This window comes from Cibotium barometz, chromosome 24 (assembly GCF_041138505.1).
Source record: "Cibotium barometz isolate CiBa-2024 chromosome 24, ASM4113850v1, whole genome shotgun sequence".
NCBI lineage: Eukaryota > Viridiplantae > Streptophyta > Polypodiopsida > Cyatheales > Cibotiaceae > Cibotium > Cibotium barometz.
In genome coordinates, this window is record NC_141069.1 from 27,235,886 (window position 1) to 27,253,067 (window position 17,182).

The following is a 17,182-nucleotide window of genomic DNA, read 5'->3' on the forward strand; positions in this document are numbered from 1 at the left end:
TGAAGTTTACACTAGCATCGTAGCTATCCACAAACCATTTTACTCCTTCTTTGTTACTGAAGGTTTTATCCACCTTAATTCTAGGAGTGACACTTTTAGCTTGATTTGTTGTTTCAAGAGCATCCAGAGTAAAGATTGGTGCACCATGTGGTTGCGAGGTAGCGGGTGCTCTGCTAGCTTCCATTCCTGTGAAGCACAAAAAAAGTTTCAAAACCTTAGAAAAAAATGGATTTAAATGCTACATATCAAATCAAAACCTATCAAACTTAAGAAACTTAATGCATGCTACAATTATTGATGCTTCACTTAGTTTTCTTGAATAGCGGGGGCCTCACTTGCATTTACTTAATCCATACAGAAGCTTGGAGCCTAGATCCAAGTTGTACACTCATATGCTAGGGGTACGCTAGCATAGAGAGGCAAGGCTCAGACAGTCATCAATACTATGGGCACTATGAATTTATTGTCATGCCGTTTGGATTGACAAATGGCCCAGCTACATTCAATCACCTAATGCAGGACATTCTCAGAGAATACTTGGATGATTTTGTTCTTGTTTTCTTTAATTTTATTCTGATTTACTCAAAGAATGTAGCTAACCATGAAGCTCACGTCTGTAAAGTTCTTAAGATTCTAAGGAAGCACCAACTCTTTGCAAAAAAGAGCAAATGCACTTTCTCTGTCGACCATGTTGAATACTTGGGCTTTCTGGTATCCAAAGATGGAATTTCCCAGATTTCGCAAAAGTCCAAGCAGTCATAGATTGGCCTGAACCAAAGACAGTGAAAGAAGTCAAGGGATTCTTGGGAGTAACTGGTTGGTATAGAATTTTTATACCTAAGTATGCTCTCATAGCTTCCCCCTGACTAATCTTCTCAAGAAGAATACCCCGTTTCAATGGTCTGCCACGTGTCAGAGCGCTTTTGATAAGCTGAAGACCGCCTTGGTAACCAATCCCGTTCTGAAGTTGCCAAATTTCTCTCTACCCTTTGAGGTAGTAAACTGATGCCAATGGTTTTGCCCTGGGAGGTGCGCTCTGCAGAAAGGTCATGTAGTGGCCTATGAATCTCGAAAACTCAGAACGCATGAGAAAAATTATGTTGTCCACGACTTGGAGCTACTTTTAGTAGTCTATGCCCCCTAAAGTTGTGGAGACATTACCTACTGGGTCAAAGATTCACTTTGATGGATAGATTATCAGAGCTTAAAGTGGATCTTCACTCAGAAGGATCTCAACATGCGCCAAAGAAGGTGGATGCAGACCCTGCAAGAATTTGATTTTGAAATCAAGTACCGCCCAGGTAAAGAAAATGTGGTAGCAGATGCCCTCAGTAGAAAAGCCTCCTTGCTTGCAATCACAGTGGTGTCAAATCCATTGATTAATGAAGCAAGAGAGAAGATCATGCAGGATAGATTCTTTGGCCCTATTGCTACCCTACTTATGCAGGAAAGCAAAACTCCCCAGGAGTTGAACAGAGTTCAAGGGTACAACCTGGATGAAGGAATTATGTGGGAAAGCAAAACTCCCCAGGAGTTGAACAGAGTTCAAGGGTACAGCCTGGATGAAGGAATTATGTATTATAATAGCAGACTATGCATTCCCAATGATGAGGGAACTAAGGGTCAAATTCTAAATGAAGCCCATGATAGCCTTATAGCAGGACATCGAGGTTTCATCAAGACCTACATGTCTATAAAGAAAAGCTTCTTTTTGCCTGGACTAAAAAAAGATGTACTTAATCATGTACGTCAATGCCTGATATGTCAGAAAGTCAAAGCCGAGAGAGGAAAAAAGCCTGGGAAGTTACATCCATTAGACATCCCCCAGACATCCCCCAGATGAAGTGGGAATGTATCAGTATGGATTTTATTAATGGACTACCTTCACAGTGCAATCAAGTTACAACTCCATCTTCGTGGGTAATTGACAGACTAACCAAAGTTGCCCATCTGATTCCAGTAAAAGAAACCTACACTGCAGTGGATGTGGCCAGAGTGTTCCTCAAGGAAATCTTCAGATTGTATGGCCTACCCAGGAGAATAGTAAGTGATCGAGATCCCAAATTCACGTCAAGATTTTGGACGTTCTTCGAAGCAGTAGGAACTTTCTTGGATCTTAGCACAGCTTACCACCCTGAGACCGATGGTCGAACAGAAAGGGTGAACCAAGTAATCGAAGATATACTTCGGTCATACTGTGGCAGGGAACCCAAGAAATGGCTAAGCTATCTGCACCTAGTCGAATTCCCCTACAATGCTTCTTATCTCACCGAAGTATCGGGATGAGTCCTTTCAAAGCTCTGTATGGACAAGACTGCGTAACACCAATAACTTGGTCCGACCCATTGATTAGGGTCGAGATGTCCAAATAGGTGCATTAGAAATAAATTATAATGTGCACAAAAGACCTAAGGGCGCCTGTTTTCAGAAAATTTTAGATTAAGGTCCAAACAAAGGTTTGATAGGCCAATGAGATTAATCCAAATTTAGGGAGGAGATAAATCGAAGAATAAAAGAAAAACCTCCCAAAAATGAGTAAATGCTCACATAAGATGAAAAGTGGACTAAGGACCAAAGAAAAGAATTAAAAAACTGAATTTTGACACCTCAGTGTGGGGATCTCCCCTCATGAAGTAGGCACCTTTTTCTCATCATTACCCCCAATTTTTAATCAATAAAATGAGATATTTTCATCTCTCCTCTCTCCTATTTCAAAACTAGATCCAAAAAGTAAGCTGAACTCACCCAAAAATGGTCAAAAATTGACCAAACTGATCTGGAAAATTCTAGAATCAGTTTGCTTGGTTAGAGGCTCACTTTTCCTATAAATAGAAGCCTCCCCTTTGTAAAAGCTTAATGGTGTTTATGCACTGTTACTCTACTCGTTTTCTGAGCCATCTACATTGAATTTTTTAATAATTCAATTGTTTTTGGCCTAATCCTCTCCAAAGTGAATTGGTGGCCACTATTGCTTCAAACAAGAGTAGAACCCACAATCCCTCAAGCCAAAGGAGAGCTTACAAGCTCCATGTAAGTTAATTTTCTTACTTTGTCTACGAATTTTAAAGAAAAATCTATGGTTTTCTTGATTTTTATGTTTTGCAAATGATTAAATTAAATTCAAATGCTGTGCCTTTGATGAAAAGGCCACCCCCTTCTCTTCTTTACATTCCAACCTTTCTTAATCCTAGAAAGATTAACTAAGTGACTAATTAAACTCTTCTTATTGTTTACTCTCTTGAATTTAGAAAATTATGTAGATTAGAGTTCTATAGTTCTAAATTGGGTTAATTAAGTTAAGTGAAGAAAGATAAAAATGAGAAATGGTCAGCCATACAAAGGAGGTTATGGCAAAAATTTTCCAGAATTTTGTGAAAAAGAAAGTTTGTTTTTATGTTATTCCAAAAGAGTAATTCCCACCATTTTTGCATCTAAAAGAAATATTCTAATTACTCCATGTACATATTCACCTATGAATATGCATGGATATCACTGATATTAATTATTAAAATTGATTTCTATACATAGAAAGATGCATAAAGGAAATTTTTTTATTATAAAAGTGTTATTCTTATTAAAATTGATTTCTATGCATAAAAAGATGCATAATGGAATTTTTTAATTATAAAGTGTTATTCTTATTAAAATTGATTTTTATGCATAGAAAGATGCATAATGGAATTTGTTTTCATTATAAAAGTGTTATTCTTATTAAAACTGATTTCTACGCATAGAAAGATGCATAAAGGAAAAAATTATTATTATAAAAGTGTCATTCTTATTAAAAGTGATTTCTATGCATAGAAAGATGCATAAAGGAATTTTTTTATTATAAAAGCGTTATTCTTATTAAAATTGATTTCTACGCATAGAAAGATGCATAAAGGAAATTTTTTAATTATAAAAGTGTTATTCTTATTAGAATTTATTTCTATGCATAGAAAGATGCATAATGGAATTTTTTTAATTATAAAAGTGTTATTCTTATTAAATTTGATTTCTATGCATAGAAAGATGCATAAAGGAATTTTTTTAATTATAAAAGTATTATTCTTATTAAATTTGATTTTTATGCATAAAAAGATGCATAAAGAAATTCTTTTTATTTTAAAAGTGTTATTACTATTAAATTTGATTTTATACATAAATAGATGAATAAAAGGATTTTTTTAAATAAAAGTGTTATTCCCATTGAAGTTGATTTTTATGTATAAATAGATGCATAAAGAATTTTTATATCAAAATTAGAATTCTCTTATATTCTATATTTAAATAAACCATAAGGCTATCATGAAAGTCATCATTTTAGAAGGCAGATATCGAACTGATGTACATTCTAACCATGATGCATTGTCCAATACGATAATGCACATGATCGTAGTCATTCTAACCATGATGCATTGTCCAATACGATAATACACATGATTGTAGTCATTCTAACCATGATGCATTGCCAATATTGATACAGAGGATTATAGTCATATGAGACATGGGTGCAAAGGTCACATCATAATCTCTGCCCTTCTATTAAGCATAACCCTTTGCAATAAGCCTTGCCTTAAAATGATCAAAATGTTGCCATCATCTTTATGCTTAAGCTTATAAACCCACTTTGTACCAATGGCCTTTTTACCATAAGGCAAATCTGCTAAAATACCAAGTGTCATTTTTGAGGATTGAGTCGTACTCATCTTGCAGCATGGCTTGCATCCCCAATGATCATTTTCATGTGCTTCCTTAAAGGAAAAAGGTTTCTCTTCATTGCATATACTAGGAATGAGAGCATGATCCACAAAAGAATAAGATGCATAATGAGAACTTGCCCATGTCCTACTAGGTAAAGGAGTAGCTAATTTGTTGTCTTGCAATCTTTGCACTAGCCATTCTGATACAATTTTGGATGCCTCTATGGGCTTCCCTTTTGAGTTTCTTTGGAAAAGGCTTGATCACATCCCAGTCGGGGGGGCGACTCGCTACTTGTTTGTGTGCCATGTCTAGGATCTCATCTTTTAAGAATTCACCTTTAGAGAAAGAAGATGAGTTAGATTTGAATTTAATGATTACTCTGCCATCCTCCTTGATACACTCTAGTTCCTCTAAAGAGGATTTTGTTTTCTTTCTAAGCTTCCTTTATCTCTTCTTCTATCCTCTAAAGAGGATTTTGTTTTCTTTCTAAGCTTCCTTTATCTCTTCTTCTATCCTCTAAAGAGGATTTTGTTTTCTTTCTAAGCTTCCTTTATCTCTTCTTCTATCCCTTTAGTCATTTTGTAGAAACTTGTGATGCCTTGTCTACATCCTTGGGATTATGGTCTTTTGTAGCTTTTGCTTTAGCTCTTGTTAAAGCCATAGGACCCCTGCTATCTTGAGAATAGCAGGTGGGAGCACTTTCACATACAGCACTCATCATCATGCTTAGAGGTGCAGTATGGTTGTTATCCCCTCCTAATTTCATAGGCTTTCTTGGACAGTTTATAATCATATGATGGTTAATCCCACAACCTAAACACCATCTATGTAGAGGAGCAACACCTCTACATAGATGGTGCAGTATGGTTGCTATCCCCTCCTGATTTCATAGGCTTTCTTGGACAGTTTATAATCATATGATGGTTAATCCCACAACCTAAACACCATCTATGTAGAGGAGCAACACCTCTACTAGGGTCACTAGATCTACTAGATGGGGAAACTTATTTTTCAAATGTGGCCCACCACATACGTAACATGCTAATCGTTTTCTAGGCTCTATAGTCTCTCTCGCCCTATGGCCCATAGGAATCCCACAACCATAAGCACCAGCTACTAGTGCAAGCTTTAAGATAGGAGTCACGCAAATTCTGGTTATGGTGTGTAGTTCACAAGTTTTGGCATCGCAAGACAAGAACTAGGTTACCAGAAGGGTCACTTGGCAAACTTGCATATAAGGGTCTACTTGATCTAGTGGCTACACATATACATGCCTATTACATCTTCTATAATGAGCATTACAACCTCTAGTTACCTAACAAGTGTAACTCTAAGAATAGGTGGTTGTGGTCCAAGCACACATGGAGGGGCTTCTATTCTCATCATGCCATAAGGCATATGAGCGCCACAATTACATAGGGGGAAATGTAGGTCCCATAGAGGGCCCATTTCTCTCTCTAGGAGGGGTGAGCAGAGCCAATGGTTGGCTAGTTGGCAAAGTAGGGATTTGAACAATTCTATTGTTGGTAGGATTGTATCGACGTGCCCTTGTGTCATGGTTGGTGTATCTTTTGTATTAACCACACCAAGGCATATTTCGTCCCTATGCATATAAGAAATCTTGTACTAAGTGGCCACACCACCATAATATAAAGACACACATCCTGGATAGTGGAGGAGATACTCTCCACTTTGCCTCCATATGTTCAATCACTTTGCCTCCATACGTTCAATCACTTTGTCTACCACCTCATCCATGATTTTCTTACATCCTTCTGAGAAGGTCTACTTGGTGTAATGGATGAAGCGTTCGAGCGTGAATCTTCTCCCCTAGATACTAGAGTTCCTTTCAAGTTATTGTCAAAGTCAATGGCATCTAGACAACACACTCATTGAATGATTGAGCATTTTCTCCTTCAAGCTCTTTAGGAAGAGCACAATTATCCTTTTTGCTAGCTCAGCTTCTCCTCATTTGAACACCAAGAGTAATAATATCTTATCTTGTGAATGTACCCTTGTAAGATTTCAGATGAGATTTGGGAGACGTTGTTCGACAAGTGTTCATTAACAAGTGGAGAAACTCCATTACTCTCCAACCTTTAAAAATTCCACTTGAAACATGGTGCAAACAGCCACATATGTGGACTTGTGAGTTGGTTCAATAGTACTGAACCATTATCTAGGTGTCCCATCTCAGGTAAGACCGAAAGTAAGGATTTTAGTTGGGTCATTAGTGATTCCAAGCCTTCACAGGTTTGTTCAAACACTTCTAGGTGATCTAGGGCATCTTGATTTCCATTATATTTGTTCATATCCTCTAGACTTGATGATCTCTAGATCCGAACTAGTCTCTCATATCCCTCACATGTGCTAGTGGCACACCTATCCTTTGCCCATAGCTTTTGCAAAGGCTAGTAGAAGCCATGGCTAGCATCTCGAGGGTAATTCTTGTTAGAGGTAGAGCTGTGATTAGGGTTAGAGCCATAGAGACATGTGATGGCACATGTGTTAGCTCAAGGGGAGTTATTCTCGAAGGAGGTATTGTTTTGGCAAGTCCTAATGAGTGGCTATATCTTGGTGCACTAGCCATATGTGGTGCATTATGTCATGCTAAGTGCTTGAGGTAGCTAAGAATGTCATGAGATTTGCTTCTAAAGGAGTGGGATCCCTCACAAACTATGGACATTGTTGGTTATGGTCCCTAATGAATCAGGGATTGTAGTGTGGCTTGGACTAGTGTGGGGATAGCACCTTGTGGCATCATGTACATCGTTTGTTGGATTCGTCATTTAATTAGTAAGGCTTTGTCATTTGATAGTAAGGATGTACAGAGGCTACATGTGCTAGTGTAGGTTGAGGTCTCAGTCCAAAGTCAACAAGAGATGTCTTAGAAGTGTATTGTGGGTCTAAGAATTGAAGTGAGAGGCAAGAGTTTTGTCCAAACACTCATAGTTAACCTTTGCTTGCTTGCTTGAGAATAGGATTTTCTTGTTCTTCCTCCATGTTTATCTCTATTTGCCTCTAGGGGTAATAGAGATTTCAAACTTATCAATGAAATCCCTCTCTATTTGTGAACCTTCTTATAATGGGGTTTTTAGGAAGGACAAGTTGGATATCTTCTATTCCCTCTTGCTGGATAATTCAAGGACATTCCAAAGGATCCCTGCCATCCATCCAATATTGGGTTTAAACATTGCATCAGATATTACTGAGACTGCTTGATCCAAATTCACAGTAGCCAGCCTCATCATAGTAGGAGTTAGTCCTACTTGATCTTGAACCAAGACATATGCTAGTACTAAAGGCGGCATGCCAGACATAGTTTACAAAGGGACACCTGATGGTGTGAATTGAAATCATATCTCTCACCCTCACTTGGGATGTCTCTGAGGATTCTATGCATCAAGATCTCTTCCAGTCTAATCCCACTACTAACAGTTTGGGTGTTCGATTCTACCTCACTATCTCCGTGCATTGAATTAGTTAACCAGACCTAAGGAGCATATGCTTTTTGGTCGAGTGTGTCGATAACTTAAGCTAGTCACAAAAAATATCTAGTCAGTGTCTACTCAATCTTCATAGTCAGTGTCTACTCAATCTTCATAGTCACAAAAAATATCTAGTCAGTGTCTACTCAATCTTCATAGTCTCATGCTATTGCCAATTTTAATTTACCCGTAAAGTGATCACACACTTGCTCCAAACATTTTGCTCTCTTTTTGTGAATTTTAATGTTTTTTTAAAGAATTTTAAAAATTTTTATGTGTTTAGTTATTTTGGGATTATATATATAATTTGCATTTTCTAAAATTTACAATATTTTTGGTATTTTCTGCATTTTTGTATTTTTTTGAGAGTTTCCTGATCAGGGGCAAAGGATTTGCACAATCCCTTATTGAAAATTGTAGAGTTTTGATCTCCCTGGATATGCGCCTAGTTGGATCGTACGATTTCTCTTCCAGATAACTTTTGGGCGATTCGACTAATTAGATGACCCGACTAATCAGACGACTCGACTGAAGGCGATTCAACTAATCAGATGATTCGATTGAAAGCGATCCGACTAATCAAATGATTCGACTAAAAGAGATCCAACTAATTAGACGATTTAACTTTCAGGCAATCCTACTATTCAGTTGATTCGACTGACAGCAATCGGACTATCAGGCGATTTCAGTTTCAGGCGATCCGACTATCAGGACGACCCATTATCAAACAATTGGTGATCCGACTGTTAGATGATCCAACTTTTGAGTCTGATACCTCAATTCTAGTTTAACTAAAACGATCTAAGATCTCGAATGGAATTTCCTCGTACACTATTAAAACTCAGCCAGAGTGAACCTAAATTTAGGTTTTGTAGTGCTTATCCAAGCTAAATTTTATATTCCAAGGGTGCAAGCACGCCTTTAATATTGAGCTCACCACATAAGAAACTTCAACACAATCTAATAAAAGCATTCTTTAAGCCACATGTGAGCAAATCTTTTCAGACGAGGTATATTTCTTTTATGGGCCCCGCTTCAAACGAGGTAAATTTTTCAAGTTATCATCTTTTATGGCTATTATCCAAACCTATGTAGTGAGGTATTTATTTGTGGGATTATATTAGTTCAACCTAGGTTCTAGTGACCCAGTTCTAGTAAAGAGTATAAATGTTGATAGATTTTGCTTACATCTTGATTACCTTAACAAAGTGGTGGTCTGAGTTTGGACTACTTGAAGTTTCTCAGTCTATTAAATAGTAGAAAGGAAGATACATCAAATCTGGTGGAACATTGCACATGTTGAGCAAGAGATCATTTGATTGGTCAAGATCTACCTATGATAATACTGAACAAGTTATCTTTGGTGTATCAACCCAATTTTTTCTTGAGAATTAGAACTTGTAGATGTAGTTGCAGGTATAGTCTTAGAAAGAATTAACATGCTATATAGCTAATTTCACAGTTTTGCATTTGGCAGAGGATATGATACAATAGAAGAGTTATATCATGGGTGTTTTGACTTGGACACCCTCTTGATAGAAACACTTTCAGATGACATTTATAACGAGAGTGTTCAGATATGTGATAGTTCTATTGATCTTAGAGATGGAAGGTATTTGTATCCCTCGGGGTACAATGAATTACACAATTCTAATAGGATAGGTAATTTGATTGGCTATAACAATTGTATTTGTCGTAGCGAATCAAATTATATGATGGGTGTTCTGGCTTCAACACTCTCTTGACAGAGAGGACATTTATAACGAGAGTGTTCAAACATGTGATAGTTTTGTGGCTCTTATAGAGGAAGGTATTTGTATCCGTCAGGTACAATGAATTACACAATTCTAATAGGATAGGTAATTTGATTGGCTATAACAATTGTATTTGTTGTAGCGAATCAAATTATATGATGGGTGTTCTGGCTTCAACACTCTCTTAATAGGAACATTTTCAGAGAGGACATTTATAACGAGAGTGTTCAGATATGTGATAGTGTTATGGCTCTTATAGAGGAAGGTATTTGTATCCCTCAGGTACGAGGAATTACCCATCCTAATAGGATAGGTAATATGTGATGTCAGATTGTTTAATTCCTCCAGGAGTTGGATTGAGGGATTGTTGTGTTCCTCATGACTCTGGTTTGAGTTGGTCTATTTTTAGCTCCACTAAGATAGTTGAAGGGATTTATATCCATTAATGGATTGTTTAATTCCCCTGAAGTAGCCATGGTTTCTGTTGTTTAATGCTCGTTGATGGGCTAGTGTAATATTAGACACCCTTTTTAGAATTGATACCTTTCAAATTGTTTGATTTTATAATTTTGTTTGAGTTTTTGGAATTTACAAACTTTTTGTGGCACAATAGTGTAGCAAATACACCACTACTTTTTAAATTTTTTGGTTAGCAAACCATAACTTAGGGTTAGTGAGCTATTAGTGGGCTTGATTTACTCAGCATCCTTGCACTTGTGATATCATTCACGCTCTGAAAATGATCAATTTTCACTCTTGCCAAAAGACACATGTGATTTTCACAATGAGAATCTAGGATTCTGACATTGAGAAAATGAATAGATTTTCACCAAGTTGGGATTTCAAGAATGGTGGCCAACATGCTAGTTTTCACAAAGCGAAGCTTTGTGTCCTTTACAAGAATCTAGTTTGTAACATATTTTCATGATATGAGAATCAAAGATTCTCATATCGCATGAAGATTCTCATGATGCAGGTGTTCTTAGAAGTAATAAGCAAATGAGATCTTCATAGTAGGCTTTGGGATCTTCTCTTGTTCAATTTTCGGTGGTTTTCTATATTCTCACGAGCATGTGAATCATGATTCTCAGTGTGAGAATCTGAGATTGTCACGGTGAAGTGATTTTTGCATTTTGAATTTTTATAATGTTGAAGTCCAAGATGATATATCCATGATGGGTCTTGAGGGTCTCCCTAATAATAAGATTCTTTTCAATGATCTCATATTTTCACAGACATTAGAGTCATAGACTCTCATGGCATTAGAGTCAAAGATTCTCATGTGAAGCAATTTGTGTTTCTTTAGGTTAAGAGATTCACACACATGTGATTTTTCAAGGCATTAATTAAAATGTGGATTAGCTTTCTCTTTGCTGATTTTTTAGAGTTGGCATCATTTGTCTGCACACAAAATTGGCCTTTCAGGAATTAAAGTATCATAATAGTTTCTTTGATTATGAAATTCAAGAAAAAAAACACATATTTCACCCAAGGGCTATAGCTTGGTGGTGAAACTATCGGGCTTCTTAGTCATGAACCCCATGTCAAATCCCTCAACAAGTGGGGGATTGAGAACCTACATATAAGTAATGTTAATAGGGGAACCCATGGCCAAGACATAAAATTTCAAAATTTTGTTGGCTTTTCGACATTTGTTATAAAGAGTAAGATAACTCTAGGATTTTAGACATTTGTTATGAAGAGCCCCCAAAGTGCAGTCTTGAAGGGTAGTCCCAACGCCGTAGACATCGAAAGAGAAGTTGGCAGTGTATTAGCATCTCCAACTGCATGTTCCCATCTAGACCAACTTCGCCTAGCAGATCATTGAACATGTTAGTGGTTGTGTTGTCTGTGGATCAGGTAGAGATTTAGGAGTGTTGCCCCTCTATTTGATTCGTTCAAAGTTCTCGATCCATATACGGATCACCCTTGTCCCTCCATGCTACCCACTTTTTGTAATTAAAGCTTGGCCATTTTTTTAAACCATTTGTATATATCATCATAAAAAAAGGCATTTTTTAAAACCATTTGTATATATCATCGCAACAAAAAAAAAGCGGCCTCCCTTGGCAATCATCTAAGGCCTCCTATATCCCTCTACCACCCTTTTTGGTTATGCAGGCTATGGGATTTGGTTCTCATATGTCTTCTTTGATTTATACTATTAGCGAACATGTAGTGGCTAGGCTTATGATTAATGGTGGGGTGACTGAGCCCATTCATTTGATGAGATCGGTTAGGCAAGGATTCCCACTTAGTCCTCTCTTGTTTGTAATTGTTACACATCCACTCTTATCTCGACTGGATAAGATAGCGGAGGACAGTGAAGTTGTAGGGCTTACACTTCCAAGAAGAGAGTAGATGCTCGACTAGGCATTGGCAAATGATTCTTTCATGTTCCTTAAGGCTTAAAGAGATAATGTTCAGAAGGCTATGGCTGTTTGGGATACTTTTGGTCTCGCTTTAGGGTTATGCATTAATATGGAGAAATCTACTCTGATAAGGTGTACTAAGAGCGATTTGTTTAGTTTGGAATGGAATGGGTAGGTCATATAAAGGGGATGCATCACACGCCACTTGGGTTATCCTATTGGCATTGATGTTGATTCACAGGCTTTGTTGGCATGGATTTGTGCAAGTATAAATGAGAAGTTTGTGTATTGGAAATCTTAGGGTTAGCCTATGCATGTTTGGATCAAAGCGGCACAATTTATGATTAGCATGATATCTTTTTTCTTGACGGGAAAATCTTTGCTTCAGATACAATAGCCAATTCGATTTATGCTATTGAAAAGAGCAAGAAATAAGCCAGGGCAGACGTGGATTTCTTGGGAGCATGTTACTACTCCAAAGAGGAGTGGAGGGGCAGCCCTATTAGATGTCTGATTAAATATGGTCACTATAACATGGCCTTTATTGCAAGATCTCAAGAGCCATGGGTGGTAATGGGTAAGGCCCTTAGAGGAGGTCACACTTGTGCATGGTAATACTAGGATTGATGGTACATGGTGGGATGTAGTGAATGGTTCCCAACAGGTTCGAGTGGTAGCTTCACCTCTCCTTTATCATTTGGTGATCTCATGGGGAAGGAGGTGTTGGCATACACTAAATGGAAGCCTTCAAATCAACGATTGCAGGAGTTGATTTGAAGGAGGTGTTGGCACACACTAAATGGAAGCCTTCAAATCAACGATTGCAGTTGAATTCTATAGCAAGTGAGGTGTTGGCTACTTTATAACTTTTGGAGTGGCTTGACAAACTTGTTGAGCGGAAAAAATTCAATAGAATGGCTCGATTGGGACTAGTGAGAATTTTGGATGCTTTGTTGCCACGTAGAGGCTGCTTATTGTCTTTTTGGAAAATCTGTCAATATTTTCAGGTTCCACGTGGATATGTATAATTATGAGAGAAGGTGAGGCAGAACTTACACTGTTTGGTGATATTCCTCAGTTGGAGGATTAGAAACCTTGGTTAGATTAGGAATTTAGAAAGCCTCAGGACATTTTCTAGCATACAACAAATCAAGTATACCATATGATGGTGGAAGATAAGTGCTGGATCCTTGAGAATGCTAATAGGATCTGAAACATCAGGAAGAGTAGGGCCTAGTGGAAGGAAGTAATCGTACAGAGCTGGTGGTTTAAGATTCCATTTCAAGGGAAGGTGTTCCTATGGCGCATGCTAGTTGGAAGCCTACCATTGGGAGACCAGTTGTGCGTATTTTTACAAAGTTAAGAAAAATAAATAGCCCCCTAAAAGTTGATGTTTTACATTAAAGTTGATGCAAAACATCAACTTTTAGGCTAAAAGTTGATGTTTTGTATATCAAGTTGATGCAAAACATCAACTTTTTCACACAACTTGATGTTTTGCATCAAATTTGATGCAAAACATCAACTCTACCACAAAACTTGATGTTTTGCACATCAAGTTTCAGATGCTCTGGAGAAGAAAGCTGGAGGATCGAAGGTCAATCTTCACAAACAACCTGTTTTAGGGATTCCATTCGCGAGAGCATGCTCAAATGACCTATTCCACAAATTTTGAGTACCAACATGACTATGTTCCGATGCGATGTGCAAACATTACAAAGCGATTTGCTGATTCAATAAATCGCTTTGTAACGTCTACACATCGCATCAGAACATAGTGGTGTTGGTACTCAAAATTTGTGGAATAGGTTTTTTGATCATGCCAAGTGTGGACGGAATCGCTAAAATAGGCTGTTTGTGAAAATCAACATCCGATCCTTCAACTTTCTTCTCTGGAGCATCTGAAACATCAAGTTTTGTGGTAGAGTTGATGTTTTGCATCACCTTTGACGCAAAACATCGAGTTGTGTGGAAAAGTTGATGTTTTGCATACAAAACATCAACTTTTTCATAAAACTTTATGTTTTGTATCAAAGTTGATGAAAAACATCAAGTTTTATGAAAAAGTTGATGTTTTACATCGAGTTGATGCAAAACATCAAGTTTTGGGAAGTTCATGTTTTGTATAACATTGATACAAAACGGTTTTGATGGTGATTTGTGTGTGATTTGGTGTAGAATAGCTTTCTTTTTTATTTGATAAAGAATTATTTTTTACTTAATGTTTAGCTTAAATCATTGTTTTTGTTATTAATCATTGTTTTTATTAGTTTTGAATGTTCCTAGGGCTTACACATAGAGTGTATTAGGCTTTGTTTTTTTCCATTGCATCAAATAATGCAAATTTTAGGTTTTTAGCTTTCTTTAAAGTTAAACATACAGCTGAAATCATTAGTTTTTGTTTGATTTGTATGCATTAGAGTGTTAGAAAGCATTAGGAATAGCTTAATCCTTGAAACAATTTCTCAAAAACTCTTAAAAACTCTTGAAATTAACTAATCTTCCTTAATTGACTAGTTTTTTTCATTAATCTAGTTCAAGAGGCAAAAAGATTAAAAATATGTTTTTTGGGGTTTTGAGTGTTTTGAGAGCATTTAGATGCATCAAAACACCTAATTACATCACACCTAATTACATAAATTAGAGGAATGCCTCTCTCTTTTGCTTAATTTTACATAAAGAGAAGGGGATAAAATTAGGAGTTTAATTAATCTCCAATTATAGATTAATTTACACATTAGTTAATGCACATATCTTAGAAATTTCATGCTCTATCCAATGATGTGCTTAATGGTGTGAATTAATTAGTAGTGGTTAATTAGAGTCCTTGATTAGTCTAAAAGGGGGAAAGAACAATGGAAGGATTAATCTTTGATTAATTTCTAAGCACTTTTTTACATAACTTATTAAAGCTAATGAGCATTGAATGAAAAGATGCCAATGAGTTGTCAAATTGTCCATTTTTGGGACCATTTATGAAGGGTGTAAGGAGGTGTCATAAAAGCGTTGACTTTTTTTTATTCCCACTTCCCTTTTTGGAAAAATGACCAATAATAAAATTTGAATTTTCCTCTAGACTCAAAAAATAAATAAATAAATAAATACATTTCATAAGTTAAGGATCTCACAGCACCTTAAGAGTCTCACAGACTAAGCGTTTCTTCATGTCCTTTAAAAAACAATCAAACTTCTCGTGCAGCCTTAAGCGTTACACGCCAAAAAAATTTTCAAAAAATCAAATTTAATAAAATCCATGGAGTCCACTTCACGTCGTGAACCGCACCCTATTAGTTCACGTCATGAAAAGGGGTCCGCCGTTGTTGGGCAAAAATAAACAGCCCTATTTGGAGGCTCATATCTCCTTGATCGTGAATCTGATAAACATGCTCTAGTGCTCATGAGAAAACTGACATCGAGCTCTTCAAAATTAGTCTTGATTATCCGAGGGCAAAATCCATCATTTTGGCTTTCGGACCAGTAGCCTCAAAATTTGACTTGAAAATCGAGGCAAAAAACGGCCCTTAAAGCACTAAAAATCGCCTCCCAAAATAACCCAAAAGCAATTGCGAACCATATCCAGGCTACTTTTTGAGTGTGTAAATGACGAAGTCACAAAAAACACAAAGAGACAAAGTTGTAGTACTCCAAAAATACTATAACTCTTTCCAAATTCCTTTTGGAACACATTCAAAAATGGGCTGCGAAAGAAGAAAAATCTTTCCGAAAAAAAATTCATCTTGAGATAGTGATGGAAAATAGGTTTTGAGACCTCCTCTTCCATCTAAGTGCTACTAGTGTGCACGTTTTTCGAAAAAATATTTAAGAGGTCGTTCACGTGCGTGTAACGCCTAAGTTAATTAGGGCAAACGAACACTCATTTGACCTAATGAAGGATACACCAGGCCTCCTGAGGCTATAAATGACAGGCTGTAAGAAAACCTTTTAAAAAAAACATGTGCTTGCTCATTAAGGAGCTATTCAAGATATGGCAACGATAGAGGGATTACCAGGGCTCACACCCAGATTAAACCCAATGGCTGATATGTTTGAGCCATTGAGATCCATGTCCCAAATGCATCTCCCAATACCATTTTCCATGCCTACAACAAGCATGTCATCGGGTTTACATCCCTTGTCACGTCAATCCTTCCAAGATTTAGCCCCTTGCCTAGTACTATCACAAGTCCTAAGCCTTTAGACATGCTAGGTATGTACCAACCCTTTGCAACCCCTAGATACTCACACCTTGTACGTATTGACTAATCTTGGAAGGGGGGTTTCCCAAGGACTAAGTGAGTCCCTACCCACATTAGCACTCACACGCAGCTTGAGTGACTCAAAAAACATGGCTGTATAGATTTCCAAAATCATGGGCAAATGCGATGGAATGAATGATCTTGTTCAATTCATACAAATGTTTGAACAAAGATGCGAAGTCTTTGGAAATCCAAACTACCCCACCAAGGTACATACGTTGAACCTATGCTTAGTGGGAAAGGCTAATCGATGGTTCATCACATTGATGCTAGCGACGATTAAAATGAATTTAAAGACCTTGAGAATAGCTTTTATCCATGGCTTTTCTGTTGAGATATCGAGCTCGTCTAGTGAGGCGATGGACACTGATGACCCGCCTGGGGGATAGGCCCCACACTTACACCACTGGCATGGTTGGTGAGATCTTGGTGATATGCGGCCAGTGGGATGACAGGCTGTGTGACAGCCATTCTAGAGACTGGCATAGTTATAGCGCCAGCTCATTTAGTTGGGTTCACACTATAGAGAACCTGTGTATGTATTGGTTGAGTACCTTTCATATTATGTGTACTCTTATCTTGTATATGTAGTGTTGAGTGTTGAGTGAAGAAGAAGAAGATTTTCA